Raw genomic sequence first — 21,959 nt, forward strand, 5'->3', positions numbered from 1 at the left:
TTCCGTACCTTGGAGACATCATGCCTCGTCGGTGTGTTGTCGGAGGGTGTAACAACACGAACAGGGACGGATTCAAGTTGCACCAGTGGCCCAAAATGCGAAAGTGGCAAGAAATTGGACATTTGTTCTGCACACTTTACCGACGAAAGCTATGCTACGACAGAGATGGCAAGAATGTGTGGATATCCTGCGACACTCAAAGCAGATGCATTTCCAACGATAAAGTCAAAGAAATCTGCCGCCAGACCCCCATTGAATCTGCCGGAGTGTGTGAGCAATTCAGGGACAAAGGACCTCGGTAGCACGGCAAGAAATGGCGGCAGTTTGTTCCCGCAGACGAGCGAGCTATCGACCCTAGCTTCCCTGGCCTGCCGACATCAACTCCAAAACTGGACAGATCAGCTTTCAGGAATAGAGCGCGGATGAGGGTATGTCTACAGAATATATTAATTGATGAAAACTGGGCTGTCTGCACTCTCAAAGTGCATGTTGTTGCCAAATGTATTTCATATGCTGTAAACCTAGTTCATAGTTGTTAGTTTCCTTTAATGCCAAACAAACACATACCAATCGTTGGTTAGAAGGCGATTGCCGAATTTGTCCTCGCTTTCTCCCGTGTCGCTGGCTGTCGTGTCGTTTTCGTCGGTTTCGCTTGCATACGGTTCAAACCGATATGGCTCAATAGCTTCAGTTTCTTCTTCAATTTCGTTTTCGCTACCTGCCTCCACACTACAACCATCCGTTTCAATACATTCGTAATCTGTTGAATCGCTTAAGCCGCTGAAATCCGAGTCTGAATCCGAGCTAATGTCGCTATAGCTTGCTGTTCTTTCCGCCATGTTTGTTTGTGTTGGCTTCACTATGTGACGTCACAGGAAAATGGACGGGTGTTTATAACAATGATTAAAATCAGGCACTTTGAAGCTTTTTTTTAGGGATATTGCGTTTTGGGGAACATTTTGAAAAAAACTTCGAAAAATAAAATAAGCCACTGGGAACTGATTTTTAATGGTTTTAACAATTCTGAAATTGTGATAATGTTCCCCTTTAAGGTCCAAGCTATCGAATATGCTAAAAAGAACAGTAAAAATGTTTTATTAATATAGCTGCGTGTGTCAAATATGAGTCATTAAATGACTCCCGCCTCATGGTGGTAGAGGGCGCTAGTGATCCCAGGGATCATTCTTGCGACTACTCGGATGCAGAAGAAGTGACAACAACAGTTTTCTAAACTGGACTTTCAATGGAAGCAGCAGGTAATAATTAAAGGAAGATCTCCATCGAGACAGAGAGAGACTTTTAAAACTGAAGAATAATAAACAAGTTGTCGATACTTTTGTTCAGAAGGCATCATTTTCCAAAATGGAGGAGGCTAATTCAATAATTTAAAATCGCATAAAGGGAAGAAGATAAAGAGCTATTCAGTAGGATTTAAGGTCCAAGCTATTGAATATGCTAAAAAGAACAGTAAAAATGTTTTATTAATATAGCTGCGTGTGTCAAATATGAGTCATTAAATAACTCCCGCCTCATGGTGGTAGAGGGCGCTAGTGATCCTTCTTGCGACTACTCGGCTGCAGAAGGAGTGACAACAACAGTTTTCTAAACTGGACTTTCAATCGAAGCAGTAGGTAATAATTAAAGGAAGATCTCCATCGAGACAGAGAGACTTTTAAAACTGAAGAAAGATAAGGAAGACGTCTATAAACAAGTTATCGATACTTTTGTTCAGAAGGAGCGGCGCATGGACTTCATTTATAAGTAAAGGTAAGATCATAATAACGTTTTTTATATTAAATGAGGCTTTTCATGATGGTATCCTTACATCACACTCAAATTTATAAGTGCAGGCCTAAATTTACCGCATGCCTTTGGTAAGCGCCGGAGTGAGAAGAGGTTTTAAATTAATTACCGCCCCGGCGCTAATTCAAGGAAATACGGTACTTACTAAACCGTCCCATGTGTGATGTCTGTAGGAGTCTTTTTTTGCATGTTTGTATGTGCTACCGTAATGTAATGACGCTAGCGCCGTTAGCATTAGCTAATATGCTAACACGGTTACGTGTGTCTGTGTCAGTATTTTTAACTTAAATGGCATTCTTTTTGTATTGTTTCAGTTCCACAAATTCCCTAGTAAATTTACCTAAATGTCACTGTGGAGTTATTGAGTCTGTTTAGCTGATTGTGGGTCCATGACGATGCGTTAGTCACCTGAAATGGTTTTCCAACAGTCTTGAACCTCATCGAGAGAATGCCAAGAGTGTGCAAAGCAGTAATCAGAGCAACTGAGGTCTTTCGGGGTGTGCGGGTCACTGCTGTGCACCTTTTATGACACTTTGCTGGGGTGGGGGCATACTTGCCAACCTTGAGACCTTCGAATTGGGGAGATTGGGGGGGGGTTGAGATGTGCAGGGTTTGGGGGGCGGGGTTTGGTGGTAGCGGGGGTGTATATTGTAGCCCGGAAGAGTTAGGGATGCAAGAGATTCTGGGTATTTGTTCTGTTGTGTTTATGTTGTGTTACGGTGCGGATGTTCTCCCGAAATGTGTTTGTGGGTTCACAGTGTGGCGCATATTTTTAACAGTGTTAAAGTTGTTTATAAGGCCACCCTCAGTGTGACCTGTATGGCTGTTGATCAAGTATGTCTTGCAGTCACTTTCGTGTGTATGCAGAAGCCGCATGCAACATGTGACTGGGCCAGCACGCTGTTCGTATGGTGAAAAAGCGGACGCGTCGACAGGTTGTAGAGGACGCTAAAGGCAGTGCTATCACGGCACGCCCTTACTACTGTTGACCGGGTGAAAATCGGGAGAAATTCGGCAGAATGGTTGCCCCGGGAGATTTTCGGTAGGAGCACTGAAATTCGGGAGTCTCCCGGAAAAATCGGGAGGGTTGGCAAGTATGGGTGGGGGCAACACGTTCCGAGAGAGGAACAGACTTAATAAACTGATTAAGAGAGCTGACTCCGTCCTAGGTTGCCCACTAGACAGCATTAAGGAGGTGGCTGACAGAAGAATGCCGACCAATTTGACGTCCGTTATGCAGACCAAATCTAACTTTTGTTGCCACTTCAAGTGACCCAGATCTGATATTTATTTTTTTTGCCAAAGTTGTTACGGTACAGGGGAAAAAGACGGCACAGAATGCAGGACGTCATTTTAGCTCTATTTATTTTATATATACAATATGCAATGAGGCGTGTAACTAAACCAAAATGTGTATGTGTGCGCCTATATGTAGTGATTATGTGTTGAGTGTTACCGGGAGTTGTTGAAGGTGCGTGTTGAGTGAGAGGCGGAAGTCGAAGAGGGGCAAGGCAGGCTCGGAGGTCCGTGAGCAGGCGTGATGTCGAGGGCAGGAGCGAGGCGTCAAAAGTCAGTGTCCAGGCGGGAGGTCGAGATCCAAAAGGGGCAGCCAGGGAACCAGAGGGGAATACGGGGAGACGAGACACACAGCTCGTGACGCGGGAACGGAGGAATGCAGCTGGAAGACGACAAGGGACACGAGACACGGAGAGGGAGAAAAATAGAGAGAGAGAGAGAGTGTGCATAGAGCTAGATATGACGGCTTACTGTACGGGAACAGGTCGCTACGTTCTGGCCCGGAACGCAGGTCTGCACTGGCTTGAGAAACCCAGGGAGCTCATCAGCGACAGGTGTGTTGAGTGCTGATGGAAAGCAGCTGCTTGCTGCAGCCGGAGTGGCGCGCGCAGGAGCGTGCTTAGAGGTGCACCCAGCGCAGCGCACAGATGAATGTGCACTGGTGTGTGCCCGGGCCGTGACAAAAGTGCTCCAAATTTGATCTTTTGGCATCAGATCTAGGCCACATCAGGAATCAGGAATCCGATTGGAATCCGATCTTTTCAAATGTGACTTCAGTCTAAACGCAGTGACTTAGATTTAGACTTAGACAAACTTTATTGATCCACAAGGAAAATTGTTCCACACGGTAGCTCAGTTTCAAAGGATGGAAAGGGTAAGGTTGGAAAGGATAACGCAGGTATTAAGTAGACTAAAAATTTACCATAGTAGCAATATAAAATAGAACATATATGTAATATTTACATATTATATATACAGTATATAATATATACTGATATATTATTTTATTATATTTTTATATAATATATACAATATATAACAAATCCCAATTACCATGTACAATATTACAGTATATGTAACAGCAGCAGCAAAAAAAAAAAAAAAAGGTAATTTACCCCCCCATTACTTACTTTTTAGCCGCCTGGTACTAGCAGTTTTTTACTACTTAGAACGCACATAAAAAAAAGACGTGTGTTTTTGTCTTCAAAATTCCCCCCAAAAAGTGTAGTTTTCCTTTAAGGCACTTGGGTTTGTCATTTACCATCATTACTTACTTCTTAGCTGCCTGGTACTAGCAATTTTTTACTACTTGACCGCACATAGAAGGGAAAGACGTGTTCTTGTCTTCAAAACGCCCCCAAAAAATGTGTACTTTTACTTTAAGGCACTTGGGTTTGTTATAACAATAAGGCACTGAGACATGGTTACAAGCTTAAAACCTGGCTTTGTTGGAATTCTATTCAGAAATGCTAAGACCTAGCACACAGGGGATTAAATAACAAGGGGACCTTGCCAGTCCTGAGGATTACCGGAAGATGGGGCGATAACTGGGCGAGAGGGATCCCAACGAAACAAATAAGGTCACCCCAGTCACACACACACACACACACACACACACACTGACAACTATACACACACACAGGCGGGTAATAACAGCAACTGACCTGACTTAACGCAAGGAAGGAGGGAACAAGTACGGAATTTCATCCACGGGTGTGTTCAAAACGAGCGTATCACTGCTCGTCTGCACCAAGTTAAAATAAGATCCAAACGGCAGCCATTTATCCATGAAAATATGGAGCAGATGCAGAAGGTGTGTTTGACAGAGAAGGAGATACCATCGGAGTCCACTCTCCAAGGTAAATGATGTACGTTTTTATACTCGACTTCATGAAACTATTATGTTGTTTGTCCTTCCGTGCATTCTTGTGTATGGTTTTTCATGCAATATTTCTTATCGAAAAGTTATTATTTTCTTTTTAAAAGGCATTGTACATGTTAAAATTGAGGCGATTAAATTGATTAAAATATGTAAATTAAATTAAAGCCAAATTTAGGATTTTAATGGAGTCACCCAAACAATTGGAAGATTGGGGGTTAATCGTTTTGCAATGCAGTCTGCTGGAAATGATGGAAAGCGCCACTCGACATAGCAACTGACGCCGTGGTCAGAGCTAGAGTTGCCACGTTTTAAGATGTGCAAGACTCTACGGCCGTCTGGCGGCTAAAGTGGATAGTGCTCCCCTCCAAATGTGTCAGGTAAATCGTGAAAAATGGGGCCATTTGTCGCCACTTAAACAAAAAAAAATACTGTTGATAAAATTGCATTTTGGTCAAAATGCTGGAATGTTTTTTTTAAGTCAATTTAAATTATGCAAGGAAGCAATTCACTGCGATTAATCGCGATTAACCAGAGTGCAAAAGTGTGATTTATCTGATTCCAAAAATTATTTACTTATATATGTTCACGCTAATGATGGGTACCATTCACATTTGAACCGATTAGTAACGATTCCCGGTACCTGGGAATCGATACCGGTACTCAACAGTACCAATTTTTGGTATTGTTAAATAATAAATAATAATAATATATATATAATAAATTATAATATATATACATATAATATATATATATATATATATATATATATATATATATATATATATATAATAAATAATAATAATAATAATTTATTATTATTATTTATTATTTAAATAATGAATTGTTTTTGATGATATAATCGACATTAAGTTTCAAGTCCAAGGCGTTAGATGGCGGAGGTGTATAGGGTTTTTTGTTGTGCCCTAATAAGTGTTAATACTGTAAGTATTGTACTTATTACGCACCAGCTGTTTGACTGTAAAGTGAACCTTATATGTAGGTTTTATTAACACATTTGGAAGTGTTTGACACCATGTAAAATCGCTAATGCTAACCTGTAGCATGTCAATAGCAAAGCCAGTGTATATTAGCATCAAGCTAGTGCATTTTTGATATCCGTGGAACGGGTAGGGAACGACTTCCACGCCGTTTTTTTCATCACATTCTTTTTCAGAGGAATTTCTCACATCCCTCATGTACTTTTTCTGCGAGAAGACCTTACCATCACCAGAAGTAGGGAAGGGTACAGAATCCGCTACTTTTTTGGCACCGGCCGAGCCCCGCCGGTCCTACTCGGCAAGTAAAATCCAACGGAGCCATTTTACGGTACCCGGTTGCAAAATCAGCCGGCGCTTCGGCACTTGGCGATCACTCCAGCAGCACTGACAGCAGACTGAGCCAAACTATTTCCCAGCAATTTTCGACGCCAACAAAGTGACTGACTCAAAAAGAAAACGCTCCAACGTAACTAAAGTAAGCCTCCACTTTTCCAAAAATGCGCTAGTTTGACGCTAATGTACACTGGCTTTGCTATGGACGTGCTACTGGTTAGCATTAGCAATTTCACACGGCGATTTCAACACCTCCAAATGTGTTGGCGAAAACTACAACTGAGATCCACGCTACAATCGCAATACTTACAGTATTAACACTTTTTAGGGCGCATTGAAAAACACATCATAAGGCCATGTGAGGTTTTGGACTTGCAACTGTAATTGAGACACAAAAAAAAACAAGATATGACAACTGAACGGAAGTTACCATAATCAGCAAATTTTTAGATGTTGCAATAAAAATATTTATTTAATTATCAAAAACAATTTATATTTATTAACACACGCAAACGTCCATTAAATTAGTACCGTTGAGACCGTCGGTACCGTAATATGACCAGAAGATCAAAATAATTACCACACATCCCTGTTTTGCTCAGGGTGCCTAAATGGCATACAGTAGGAAGGGGAGTCATGTGGCCTCATTCGTCGCAGTTTGCCTGACACAGGAAACGTGACAAATTTGGGGTGGTTGCACCTATTCAGTGGCCTAGTGGTTAGAGTGTCCGCCCTGAGATCGGTAGGTTGTGAGTTCAAACCCCGGCCGAGTCATACCAAAGACTATAAAAATGGGACCCATTACCTCCCTGCTTGGCACTCAGCATCAAGGGTTGGAATTGGGGGTTAAATCACCAAAAACGATTCCCAGGTGCGGCCACCGCTGCTGCTCACTGCTCCCCTCACCTCCCAGGGAAGATCAAGGATGATGGGTCAAATGCAGAGAATAATTTCGCCACACCTAGTGTGACAATCATTGGTACTTTAACTTTTTTAACTTTTTATCCACTTTGGCCACCAGACGGCAGTAGAGTAATGAGTATCTTGAAATGTGTCTTGTGACAACTTTGACCACATGGTCAGTTGCTATAATAGAATGGCGCTTTCTACCATTTTTAGCAGACTGCATTGCAAAACGATTAAGCCCCAGGCTTCCAATTGTTTGGGTGACTCCATTGAATTCCTGAATTTGACTTTATTTTCTCCCCCCAAATTTTTTTTAATCAGCGTTATATTTTATGCACAGTGGTACTTGGACTGGACTCTCACAATATTATGTCAGACCCACTCGACATCCATTGCATTCGGTCTCCCCTAGAGGGGGAGGTTACCCACATATGCGGTCCTCTCCACGGTTTCTTATAGTCATTCACATCGACGTCCCACTGGGGTGAGTTTTTCCTTGCCCTTATGTGGGCTCTGTACCAAGGATGATGTTGTGGCTTGTGCAGCCCTTTGAGACACTTGTGATTTAGGGCTATATAAATAAACATTGATTGATTGATTGATTGACTTGGGGATACAGGTTTTCGTTGGTTTTGTGACGCAGCTCGTACCTCGAAAAGGTAATATTGCGAAAATGTACTTCAATCAATTTAATCACCTCAATTTCAACATGCCTTTTAAAAAGAAAAAAAAATAACTTTGATAAGAAATATTGCATTTTTATTTTATTTTTTTCACATTTTGGAGAAATATTCTCAGATTGTTCAACCTCAAAGCAAATTTGCCACATCCTGGATTTCCTTTTCGGATCCGCCGAGACAAAAAGAATCAGGTTTTATTTTAATTTAATGGAATCTGACCTTTCCTATGACAGCTATAATGAGCGGGATTGTTCGCCAGTACACTTCAGAGCGCTCTGAACATTCACACAATCCATCCATCAGTTGCCGTGGACTAAAAAAACAACGCCCGAGTAAGCAGAGGTTTAAAAATGGATAGGTAATTAGTAGGAGGCGTCAAGTAGATTTGGTGAGTGCTTTTTTTTTTCCCTTTAATTGCCGTGCCAATCAGTCCGACAATGTGCACACGCATCCAAACGCTTTTGTGTCTGTGAGGACCGAGTTATGCAATGTGTGTGTGTGTGTGTGTGTGTGTGTGTGTGTGTGTGTGTGTGTGTGTGTGTGTGTGTGTGTACCATCATGTGTGTTTTTTGGGGATGGCCGACTGATTCACCTTTTCTCCTGCAGGTTTTCACCTGGTCACCGGAGCAGCGCATTGATACGACCTGACACCTGTCTGCTCGGATGGCTGGGAACAGGCCTCACATGTGCACGTGCACACACACACACACACACACACACACACACACACTAGACATCCGAGCATGAACACGCGTGCATGCAAATGAACATGCATCCCTGGCTGTGTGAACATGGCGCCAACAGAGGCTGAGCGCTACACACACACGCGCGCGCGGGCCAGGGCGTTTACGCCTCCGTAGCTGTCCCAACGGCGCAAAGTACCTGGAAAGCCCGACAAAACCCCGGTGCGTTGTGCTTAGCAGTCACGCAGCGATGTGTGTAAATATTTCACAGTTTATCTCGCAGTGCGATTTCATGAGGCGACAAGGCGGGGTGATTCACAGACCACTTCTCACGCGAGAGCCACATGAAGACTTTGATTCCGATTGCTTGAGGCTCATGAATATTCAGGCCGCCATTGTTGCTAAAATAGCCTCATATATACATATATGTGTGTATACACATTATATTGCCAAAAGTATTTGGCCACCCATCCAAATAATCTAAATCAGGTGTCCTAATTCCTTGGCACAGGTGTATAAAATCAAGCACTTAGGCATTTTCCGCAATCTGATGGACCAGTCTGGGTTTGGAGGTTTGGAACGGTACATTTCGGACTGCATTGTGCCGAGTGTGAAATTTGGTGGAGGAGGAATTATGGTGTGGGGTTGTTTTTTCAGGAGTTGGGCTTGGCCCCTTAGTTGCAGTGAAAGGAACTTTGAATGCTCCAGGAAACCAAAACATTCAAAGCTCCAACAGTTTGGAGCGGGCCCCTTCCTCTTCCAACGTGACTGAGCACCAGTGCACAAAGCAAGGTCCATAAAGACATGGATGACAGAGTCTGGTGTGGATGAACTTGACCTGAACTGAACCCGATAGAACTCCTTTGGGATGAATTAGAACGGAGAGCCAGGCCTTCTCGACCAACATCAGTGTGTGACCTCACCAATGCGCTTTTGGAAGAATGGTGGAAAATTCCTATATACACACTCCGCAACCTTGTGGACAGCCTTCCCAGAAAAGTTGAAGCTATAATAGCTGCAAAAGGTGGACTGACATCATATTGAACCCTATGGGTTAGGAATGGGATGGCACTTCATGTTCATATATATGAGTAAAGGCAGGTGGACAAATACTTTTGGCAATATAGTGTATATATTTTTTTTTTTTTTTTTTTAATTTATTTTATTAAAGAGGTTCCGCAGCCTCCAAAGCAGAACCTCCAGGTTCTGTAACAGCTTCTTCCCTCAAGCCGTAAGACTCTTGAACGCATCACAATTCAATTATCCCCTCAACTCCCCCCAAAATGGATTAACTCACTGGAATAAAAAAGTCAATATAACATACATCCATAGATGTGGACGCATGTGAGAAAGTGCAATATACTTATCTGTACAGTAATTTATTTATTTATTTATATATATTTATATATATTTATTTATTTATATATAGGGCAGCACGGTGGAAGAGGGGTTAGTGCGTCTGCCTCACAATACAAAGTTGCTGAGTAGTCTGGGGTTAAATCCCAGGCTCGGGATCTTTCTGTGTGGAGTTTGCATGTTCTCCCCGTGACTGTTAATGTGAGTGTGAATGTTGTCTGTCTATCTGTGTTGGCCGTGCGATGAGGTGGCGACTTGTCCAGGGTGTACCCCGTCTTCCGCCCGATTGTAGCTGAGATAGGCTCCAGCGCCCCCCGCGACCCCAAAGGGAATAAGCGGTAGAAAATGGATGGATGGATGGATACTTATATATATATTTATATTTATTTATTTATTTATATATGCACATCATTGCTTTTTTATCCTGCACTACCATGAGCTAATGCAACGCAATTCCGTTCTTATCTGTGCTGTAAAGTTCAAATTTGAATGACAATAAAAAGGAAGTCTAAGTCTAAGTCTAAGTCTTATTAACAGGCATGACGGCGTGCCGTCGTCACGTTGCTGGTTTTACGAGCAGAGGAGCGTGTTCGGCAGCGCACAATCACGGAGTACTTACAAGCAGACAAGGTGTTGTAAGGATGAGATATTTTTATGTGTTATTTTTGAATCCATAGTCATGTTTAAACAAGCTAGTATTTTCCCGTGTCGTGTGTCTTCTCCTGACCTCCTTGCTTTTATCTTATGTCCACTAGTAAACTCTTTGTTTCGTCTCAAGGGCTCCTGATTTTCGGCTCACAGAGCTGTTTAGGCTAGCTCCTTATATGTTTTGAAGAAGCAGCCGCGCTCCTTTCTGGGCCAGAGGGGCCGTTTTCGCTCTTGCAACACTCATTTTCACTCTTTTTTGTTTGAATTTAGACCTCTTCTTGCTGATAATATTGTCGCATTGTAAGGGCTGGTCTCCTAAAGCTTTAGTAAAACTTGGCCAAGTACCATTTTGTCTCTGGGGTCCTTTTTACTCAATATACTGTGTATTCAGTTGATATGTATGTATGTATGTATATATATATATTTTTTTTTGTATATTTTTTTTAAATTAACAGGCATGATGGCGTGCCGTCGTCACATTGCTGGTTTTACGAGCAGAGAAGCGTGTTCGGCATCGCACAATCACAGAGTACTTACAAGCAGACAAGGTGTTGTGAGAATTAGGTATTTTTAAGTGTTCTTTTTTAATCCATAGTCATGTTTAAACCAGCTAGTATTTCCCGTGTAGTGTCTTCTCCTGACCTCCTTGCTTTTATCTTATGTCCGCTAGTAAACTCTTGTCTTAAAGGCTCTTGATTGTTACTGTTTTGGCTAGCTCCTTATCTGTTTTGAAGAAGCAGCGGTGGTCCTTTCTGGGCGAGAGGGGCTGTTTTTGCTCGACATAAGCTGACTCTTTTTGTTTGAATTTAGACCTCTTCTTGCTGATGATATTGTCGCATTGTAAGGGCTGGTCTCCTAAAGCTTTAGTAAAAGTACCATTCTGTCTCTGGGGTCCTTTTTACTCAACATATATGTCATCAAAAAGAATTTGGTATTGACCAATGTGTTTGATTCCCTGAGAGGAAGACTGGTCGCGCAACAGTGTGTAGACAGAAAAGGGGGAACGGACGCATTTTGGCTCAAAAACTAACGATAAAGGTGAAGTTATAACACTGAAACGCCTTCAGGAAGAGGTGCTTTAAGACATGGCTAGCTAGCTAGCGGCTAACGTCCATCCGTAGTCGGCAGTGTTTTAGCTACTTCTAAATCACTAATCCTCGCCTCCATGGTGACAAATAAAGTATGTTTCTTACAAGTATCATCCCTGCAGGACGAGGAATAGCTAAACATGCTTCACTACACACTGTCGGAGGATACAACAGCTCATCGGCAGCACCGTTAACAAAAGATAGCGGTCCTGAATGTAAACACATGCCATGGGTGGATCTACACCTGTAATACACTGTTATGCTGATGACACCCAACTCTACATGCCCCTAAAGCTGACCAACACGCCGGATTGTAGTCAGCTGGGGGAGTGTCTTAATGAAATTAAACAATGAATGTCCGCTAACTTCTTGCAACTCAACGCCAAGAAAACGGAAATGCTGATTATCGGTCCTGCTAGACACCGACATTTATTAAATACCCAACTCTCTTGTTTGAATCACACATTAAGAGTGTTACTAAAACGGCCTTCTTTCATCTCCGTAATATCGCTAAAATTCGTTCTATTTTATCCACTAGTGACGCTGAGATCATTAGTCATGCGTTCGTTACGTCTCGTCTCGACTACTGTAACGTATTATTTTCGGGTCTCCCTATGTCTAGCATTAAAAGATTACAATTGGTACAAAATGTGGCTGCTAGACTTTTGACAAGAACAAGAAAGTTTGATCATATTACGCCTACACTGGCTCACCTGCACTGGCTTCCTGTGCACTTAAGATGCGACTAAGGTTTTACTACTTACGTATAAAATACTACACGGTCTAACTCCATCCTATCTTGCTGATTGTATTGTACCATATGTCCCGGCAAGAAATCTGCGTTCAAAGAACTCCGGCTTATTAGTGATTCCCAGAGCCCAAAAAAAGTCTGCGGGTTATAGAGCGTTTTCTATTCGGGCTCCAGTACTATGGAATGCCCTCCCGGTAACAGTTAGAGATGCTACCTCAGTAGAAGCATTTAAGTCCAATCTTAAAACTCATTTGTATACTCTAGCCTTTAAATAAGTGCTGGCTGTCCAGAGTCAGGACCCGGGGTGGACCGCTCGCCTGTGTATCGGTTGTGAACATCACTGCGCCGCTGACTCGTCTCCGCTCGGGATGGTTTGCTGCTGGCCCCACTATGGACTGGACTCTCACTATTATGTTGTATCCACTATGGACTGTACTCTCACAATAGTATGTTAGACCCACTCGACATCCATTGCATTCGGTCTCCCCTAGAGGGGGGGTGGGGGGGGTTACCCACATATGCGGTCCTCTCCAAGGTTTCTCATAGTCATTCACAACGACGTCCCACTGGGGTGAGTTTTTCCTTGCCCTTATGTGGGCTCTGTACCGAGGATGTCGTTGTGGCTTGTGCAGCCCTTTGAGACACTTGTGATTTAGGGCTATATAAATAAACATTGATTGATTGATTGATAATGATACTAAGTGCAAGAGCGTATCTACAATGATTACATCGATATTTTTTTATAACCACAAACTCTAGTTTCGTTTGAAAAAAAATCTTATGTTTATAAACTCAGGAAATACATCCCTAGACACATGAGGACTTTGAATATGACCAATGTATGATCCTGTAACGACTTGGTATCGGATCCATACCCAAATGTGTGGTATCATCCAAAACTAATGTAAAGTATCTAACAACAGAAGAATAAGTGATTATTACATTTTAACAGAAATGTAGATAGAACATGTTAAAACAGAAAATAAGCAAATATTAACAGTAAATGAACAAGTAGATTAATAATAAATTTGTACAGCTTGTCCTTCATTATTTTTGACAAAATAATAGAATGATAAATGACACAATATGTTACTGCATATGTCAGCAGACTAATTAGGAGCCTTTGTTTGTTTACTTACTACTAAAAGACAAGTTGTCTTGTATGGTCACTATTTTATTTAAGGACAAACTTGCAATAAGAAACATATGTTTAATGTACCTTAATGTTTTTTGTTAAAATAAAGCCAATAATGCAATTTTTTGGTGATCCCCATTATTTAGAAAAGTATCAAAATACATGTTGGCACCGGTACCGGGACAACTCTAGTCGAGGGCGACAACGCTGATAGTGATAAGTCATATGCAATGTTTGGTGTGTGAATGTTGTATAATTTCTACATGTGTAAACATTTGTAGTCCGTTGTGTGAATAAATTAACACTAAACCTTCAAATGTATTTAGGTAAAATACACAACGGGGCGTTAGTTTTTCTAATGGTTTTTTTATGTTCATATTTTCAGTCTGACAAACTTAAATGAAGAAAGAAGTGTAAAGAAAAAAAATAAAGGAAGGGAAATAATTCAAAAGAAGGAACATCAACCCTCAAAAAAAACTGGAGCTTCTTTTTCTTCATGCTGTTAACTAGCTGCACACGCTGGAAAGGAGTAGCGAGGGCAGAATAGTGCAATTATTGACAGTGTAGTGTGAAAACCGATGTGTTTACTTTGCAATTAAGTAGACAGTCTCAAAGGCACTTTCTGACGAAACATACACATTTCGATGACCGGCCCCTGAGCCTTTGGGCTCTTGAAACTGCGGCCCTTTTCATTATGTAGTTGAATAGCCCTGTCATAAATCATCTGTAACACGCCCATTAATAGTCCATGCATTCTTATACAAGCTATTTAGCACGTGTTATTTGGATCTTGGTAGATCAGGCCCCTAAAAATAGAACAACTCGTATCCAAGCACGCAACCTATGCCAAGTCGTTTGGCACTGGGAATAACGACACAAACTAACCAGGCAATATGTGAGGACAATAGCAGCGTGAGTTCAGTCTCCTCTGGGTAATGAGTCATTGCTGCTCACTTAAAATAGCTCGCTGGCATGAGACGACGTGGAATGTAGGTCGTGTCAATATACGACTTCCAATGACGACAGCTTGGTTTTTTGAAAGTATTTTGTGTGCTACCTTACACACGATGCATCGCTCTTTCAAAGCCTGCGCTGAAGGCCACAGACTCACTGACAATGCATAAATACAGTCGTGGTCAAAAGTTTACATACACTTGTGAAGAACATAATGTCATGGCTGTCTTGAGTTTCCAATCATTTCTAGAACTCTTATTTTTTTGTGATAGAGTGATAGGAGCACATACTTGTTGGTCACAAAAAACATTCATGAAGTTTTTGTTTTTTTTTATGAATTTTTTATGGGTCAACTGAAAATGTGACCAAAGCTGCTGGCATCACATGGACAAAGATAAGACCTTCTGGAGGAAAGTTCTGTGGTTGGATGAAAAAAAAAAATTGCTATTTGGCCACAATACCCAGCAATATGTTTGGAGAAAAGGTGAGGCCTTTAATCCCAGGAACACCATTCCTACCATCAAGCATGGTGGTGGTAGTATTATGCTCTGGGCCTGTTTTGCTGCCAATGGAACTGGTGCTTTACAGAATGAAAAAGGAGGATTACCTCCAAATTATTCAGGACAATTTAAAGTCATCAGGCTGGAGGTTGGGTCTTGGGCACAGTTGGGTGTTCCAACAGGACAATGACCCCAAACACACGTCAAAAGTGGTAAAACAATGGCTAAATCAGACTAGAATTAATGTTTTAGAATGGTCTTCCCAAAGTCCTGACTTAAAGAAACAAGTCCATGTCAGAAAACCAACACATTTAGCTGAACTGCACCAATTTTGTCAAGAGGAGTGGTCAAACATTCAACCAGAAGCTTGACAGAAGCTTGTGGATGGCTACCAAAAGCGCATTATTGCAGTGAAACTTGCCAAGGGACATGTGACCAAATATTAGCATTGCTGTATGTATACGTTTGACCCAGCAGATTTGGTCACATTTTCAGTAGACCCACAATAAATTAATAAAAGAACCAAATTTCATGAATGTTTTTTTTGTGACCAACAAGTATGTGCTCCAATCACTCTATCACAAAAAAATAAGAGTTGTAGAAATGATTGGAAACTCAAGAGAGTCATGACATTATGTTTTTTACAAGTGTATGTAAACTTTTGACCACGACTGTATGTCACGGACCATGAGTTAATTGCTATAGGGCAGGGGTCACCAACCTTTTTGAAACCAAGAGCTACTTCTTGGGTACTGATTAATGCGAAGGGCTACCAGTTTTATACACACTTAAATAAATTGCCAGAAATAGCCAATTTGCTCAATTTACCTTTAACTCTATGTTATTATTAATAATTAATGATATTTATCTTTTACGGAAGGTTTTTTTGTAGGGAATAAATGATGAAAAAAACACTTAATTGAACGGTTTAAAAGAGGAGAAAACACAAAAAAAAAAAGAAAATTAAATTTTGAAAAATAGTCTATCTTCAATTTTGACTCTTTAAAATTCAAAATTCAACCGAAAAAAAGACGAGAAAAACTAGCTAATTCGAATCCTTTTGAAAAATTTAAAAAATAATTTATGGAACATCATTAGTAATTTTTCCTGATTAAAATTAATTTTAGAATTTTGATGACATGTTTTAAATAGGTTAAAATCCAATCTGCACTTTGTTAGAATATATATCAAATTGGACCTAGCTATATTTCTAACAAAGACAAATCATTATTACTTCCAGAACAAAAATTTTAAAAGAAATTCAAAAGACTTTGAAATAAGATTTATATTTGATTCTACAGATTTTCTAGATTTGCCAGAATAATTTTTTTGAATTTTAATCATAATAAGTTTGAAGAAATATTTCACAAATATTCTTCGTCGAAAAAACAGAAGCTAAAATGAAGAATTAAATTAAAATGTATTTATTATTCTTTAAAATAGAAAAAAAAATTACTTGAACATTTATTTAAATTGTCAGGAAAGAAGAGGAAGGAATTTAAAAGGTAAAAAGGTATGTGTTTAAAAATCCTAAAATAATTTTCAAGGTTGTATTTTTTCTCTAAAATTGTCTTTCTGAAAGTTATAAGAAGCAAAGTAAAAAAAATAAATGAATTTATTTAAACAAGTGAAGACCAAGTCTTTAAAATATTTTCTTGGATTTTCAAATTCTATTTGAGTTTTGTCTCTTGGAATTAAAAATGTCGAGCAAAGTGAGGCCAGCTTTCTAGTAAATAAATACAATTTAAAAAATAGAGGCAGCTCACTAGTAAGTGCTGCTATTTGAGCTATTTTTAGAAGAGGCCAGCGGTCCTTACGGGCGACCTGGTGCCCGCGGGGACTGCGTTGGTGACCCCTGACTTAGGGTATCCAGGCGGAATCGGAGTTTGTGTTATTTTTACCTCCACTGAAGATATTCGGTGTAATTGTGTGGGCAAATTGCTCGCTTTCATGTTCACTCGCTCACTCAGCTGTGACTCTAATTGAATGATTCAGAGACGGCGGTGGCGGTTTCAAACGCTGCGAGAACACTTGCTAATGTGCGGTCCTGATGCTGTTTGGAGGCGTGTCGCCAGGGGCGACGCTCGCTCCTGACAGGGCGACGGCTCCCCGACTCGCCTGCCAGCGGCGCGGATGATGATGGACTCCGAGAGGAACTCCCCAAAGACCATTCAGATGATAATGTGGTTAATGAGCGGATGCAAATAAACCCCCGGATGGATCGGGGGCGAAGTCGCATGTCGTGCCTCTCTCGAAATGGCGTTCAATCTGGTGATCCCGGGGTTACCCACTGTGCCGCACATGCTTCCGACAGATATAACAATAGTCGTGCTGCACTATTGTGCTCCATGGCAACCGCACAAATCTTGCTTGGCGAAGGTTTGGGTTATTAAGCTCCTTCCAGCATGACAAAGTGCTTCTGGAGGCTCACAGCGACACAAACACAAAGACATAAACTGTGCTTTTTGTTGCTGGAATCTGAAAAAAAACAAGACGGTAGGGGAGGGAATCTTTGGGTGCATCATTGTTGCTGCATCTTTTAATGATTGTATAGTTATATTATACATGTATTATTGTATGCCGTTAATAATGGTAAGCACAATGGGTCTGGGTTACTTTTTGCCTCAATCCTCACTTAAAGTGTAAGTGAAGAATGGAGTTTCCTCTAAAAGAGCCATGTTGGACCAAAAATACTTATAATGAAGACAACACACGATGTAAGTGTCTATAGTAGCTATATTAGCCTACTATCAAAATTAATTTAAAAGTCTTATATAAGTGTTATAATGAAGACAACACATGATGTAAGTGTCTATATTAGCTATATTAGCCTACTATCAAAATGACTTTAAAAGTCTTATATAAGTGTTATAATGAAGGCAACATGTGATGTAAGTGTCTATAGTAGCTATATTAGCCTACTATCAAAATTACTTTAAAAGTCATATATAAGTGTTATAATGAAGGCAACACATGATGTAAGTGTTTATATTATCTATATTAGCCTACTATCAAAATTGCTTTAAAAGTCATACATAAGTGTTATAATGAAGGCAACACATGATGTAAGAGTCTATATTAACTATATTAGCCTACTATCAACATGACTTTAAAAGTCTTATTTATTTATTATAATGAATGCAACACGTGATGTAAGTGTCTATATTAGCCTACTATCAAAATGACTTTAAAAGTCTCATATACGTGTTATAATGAAGGCAACATGTAATGTAAGTGTCTATATTAGCTATATTAGCCTACTATCAAAATGACTTTAAAAGTCATATATAAGTGTTATAATGAAGGCAACACATGATGTAAGTGTTTATATTAGCTATATTAGCCTATTATCAAAATGACTTTAAAAGCCTTCAATAAGTGTTATAATGAAGGCAACACGTGATGTGTCTATATTAGCCTACTATCAAAATGACTTTAAAAGTCTCATATACATGTTATAATGAAGGCAACATGTGATGTAAGTGTCTATATTAGCTATATTAGCGTACTATCAAAATGACTTTAAAAGTCATATATAAGTGTTATAATGAAGGCAACACGTGATGTAAGTGTCTATATTAGCCTACTATCAAAATGACATTGAAAGTCTCATATACGTGTTATAATGAAGGCAACATGTGATGTAAGTGTCTATGTTAGCTCTATTAGCCTACTATCAAAATGACTTAAAAAGTCATATATACAGTAAGTTTTATAATGAAGGCAACACATGATGTAAGTGTTTATATTAGCTATATTAGCCTACTATCAAAATGACTTTAAAAGTCATATATAAGTGTTATAATGAAGGCAACACATGATGTAAGAGTCTATATTAGCTATATTAGCCTACTATCAAAATGACTTTAAAAGTCTTATATATTTGTTATAATGAAGTCAACACGTGATGTGTCTATATTAGCCTACTATCAAAATGACTTTAAAAGTCTCATATATGTGTTATAATGAAGGCAAAATGTGAAGTAAGTGTCTATATTCGCTCTATTAGCCTACTATCAAAATGACTTTAAAAGCCTTCAATAAGTGTAATAATGAAGGCAACACATAATGTGTCAATATTAGCTATATTAGCGTGATGATCCGTTACCCGGATCATGGCATGATTTATGTTGGTTATGTTTCTGCTTTAGTCTGTTTCCTGGGTGCACACTCTTTCCCTGTTTATTCTTGGTTTCCATGAGCACTGATTCTCCTCACCTGTCTTAGTTTTGCAATTAGTGTTTCCACCAGGTGTTTTGGCTAATCACTCCCCTTTATAGTTTCCTGTCACCCAGCAGTAAGTGCTGGGTCAATGTTTGCAATAGGCAACATTTACGTCCTCCTGTTTTTGCTCCACGCTCTTTATATTATTCTGCCGACCAGAATCCCGGTTTTTTTCACCGTTGGTGACATTTTGATTTTTATTTAGCTCCACGCTTGCTAGCGTCCTCAGTTTTTGTATTTTTGTCCTGCCTTTTATTTATTAAATATACTTCAATCTTACCTGCACTCCATTCCTGCTTGTCTTCTGTATTGGAAGGAACAAACAATCTCAACCATGCGTCCAAGACGTAACAGATTGACCCAGCCAGACGAAGTGTTCCTGTCCAACATGGACAAACAAGAGATTCTCCTGGAGCTCCAAGCGGACACCCAGCCGTGGCAATACGAGGACGAAGCCGAGCTGTCCGAAGAAGACCTTCCGGCCGACGCCATGGTAGCATGGGGGCAGCTAATGGCTAAGCTGACGGAAGCAGAGACCCGTTTCCTCCCCCACTCTCAAGCCACCCGGACGTCGTCTACCCCACCCGGTACGCGAAGGCTCCGGCAGCGGGCCAGCTCAGAGCAGGCGCAGAAGGGGAACCAGACGGACACTTGGCCCTCAACATTGTCTGCCAGGCTCTTCCCGTGCGGCTTCTCCTCCCCTCAGACACCACCTGCTGGCAACTGTCCAGAAAGGCGACAGCGGCGCACACGCACAAGGCCAGCTTCCAGGCTTTCTAGAGCCCACCCGCCCGTGCCCTCTGCTCCCGCCGAACTCTCACAAGCGCTCCCCACACCAGCTCCATCTAGCATCTGGAATCTGCTTCCTGAGGGGGGGGGCAGTGCTGGTAGCGTGTCAGCGGGGGAAGCAGACCTCATTCCACTGAGGTTGCTGCCTGCCTCTCCTCCAGCGGGGGCGCTGTCTGCTTCGGCCCTACTTCCTGCTCCAGTGCCAAAAAGCAAGTTGGATCCGCCAGAGAAGTACAGCGCAGAGTGGGTGGACGAATGGTACCAAGGGGTGCTGAAGGAACTGGAGAGGGAGGAACAGTCCTGTTCTGTCCTGCAGCCACCTACCGCTCTGGCCCCGCCTTTCACTTCTGAGCCGCCCACTCCTCTGGCTCCTCCCACGCCGACAGCCCCGACGCCTGCCACTCTGACGCCACCATCAACCCTGGTGGTCCTGCAAACGTCATCCTCTCCACCTCCTGCTCCAGCGCTGCAAAGCACACGAGACCCCGCAGAGACCGACCCAGTAAAAAGGGCATTGCACCAACAGGCAAAACAACTTGGACAACAAGAGGAACAGTTTGGCGTTCTTGGGGCTTGCGTCAACGCCATAGCGGAACGCCAAGACGCCCGCCTTCATGCGTTGGAGAAACAGATGGGAAGTATACTCTCCGCACTGCAGGTGATGATTCCCCCTACGGCCAACCCAGCAGTCCAGCTGAGACATCCACCACCCACAGAGACTCCGTTGCCTGATTCGTCCTTGGCTCCGCCCACGCCGACAGACGAGCCGCCTGCTCCGCCTCTGGCTCCGCCCACGCCGACAGACGAGCCGCCTGCTCTGCCTCTGGCTCCGCCCACGCCGACAGACGAGCCGCCGGCTCCGCCCACGCCGACAGACGAGACGCCGGCTCCGCCTCTGGCTCCGCCCACGCCGACAGACGAGACGCCTGCTCCGCCTCTAGCTCCGCCCACGCCGACAGACGAGACGCCTGCTCCGCCTCTGGCTCCGCCCACGCCGACAGACGAGACGCCTGCTCCGCCTCTGGCTCCGCCCACGCCGACAGACAAGACGCCTGCTCCGCCCACGCCGACAGACGAGACGTCTGCTTCCATGGCGACGACGCCGCCTGCTTCCATGGCGATGACGCCTCCTGCTTCCATGGCGACGACGCCTCCTGCTTCCATGGCGACGACGCCTCCTGTGTCCACGGCGACGACGCCTCCTGTGTCCACGGCGACGACGCTTCCTGTTTCCACGGCGACGACGCTTCCTGTTACCACGGCGACGACGCTTCCTGTTACCACGGCGACGACGCTTCCTGTTACCACGGCGACGACGCCTCCTGCGCCTGCCTCGCCTACGACGTACCCACCTCGTGTCCGGCGGGCCGCAGCACGGCGCCGCCCACCTCCTCGTGTCCGGCGGGCCGCACCTCGGCGCCGCCCACATCCTCGTGTCCGGCGGGCCGCACCTCGGCGCCGCCCACCTCCTCTTGTCCAGCGGGCCGCACCACGGCGCCGCCCACCTTGTCGTTTCTGGACTTTTCATGGACGCCTTTGGCGCCAACAGCAGCGACGCCCCAGACTTTGGTACAGGACTCAAAGACTGCTGAGGTTCTGGCGCCAGTCTCGTCCGCCTCCTCAACGGCCACAGACATGGCCGTTCCGAGGTCACCCGCCTCGACGATTGCGGCGACAATCTACCCGCCGCCGCCACCTGACTTGTCCCTGGTGGCTTCGGGGACACATGGCCTGGCTGCCCACCACCAAGTCCTCCCTCCACCCTCCCGTGACTTTTGACTTTCTGGGGGGTTTTTTGTAGGGGAGGGGATTCTTGTTTGGGACGTCTGGGATCCGTCCCTTAAGGGGGGGGAGGTTATGTGATGATCCGTTACCCGGATCATGGCATGATTTATGTTGGTTATGTTTCTGCTTTAGTGTGTTTCCTGGGTGC

At 42.7% G+C, this 21,959-nt stretch overlaps 1 long non-coding RNA gene across 2 annotated transcripts in view; it reads right to left on the reverse strand.

Moving 5' to 3' along the window:
• Nucleotides 1-21,959, reverse strand: part of LOC133622355 (uncharacterized) — a 258,689-nt gene that overhangs the window by 139,190 nt on the left and 97,540 nt on the right. The gene's annotated exons all lie outside the window — the stretch shown is intronic.

The sequence above is a fragment of the Nerophis lumbriciformis genome, linkage group LG23, assembly GCF_033978685.3.
Source record: "Nerophis lumbriciformis linkage group LG23, RoL_Nlum_v2.1, whole genome shotgun sequence".
Classification (NCBI taxonomy): domain Eukaryota; kingdom Metazoa; phylum Chordata; class Actinopteri; order Syngnathiformes; family Syngnathidae; genus Nerophis; species Nerophis lumbriciformis.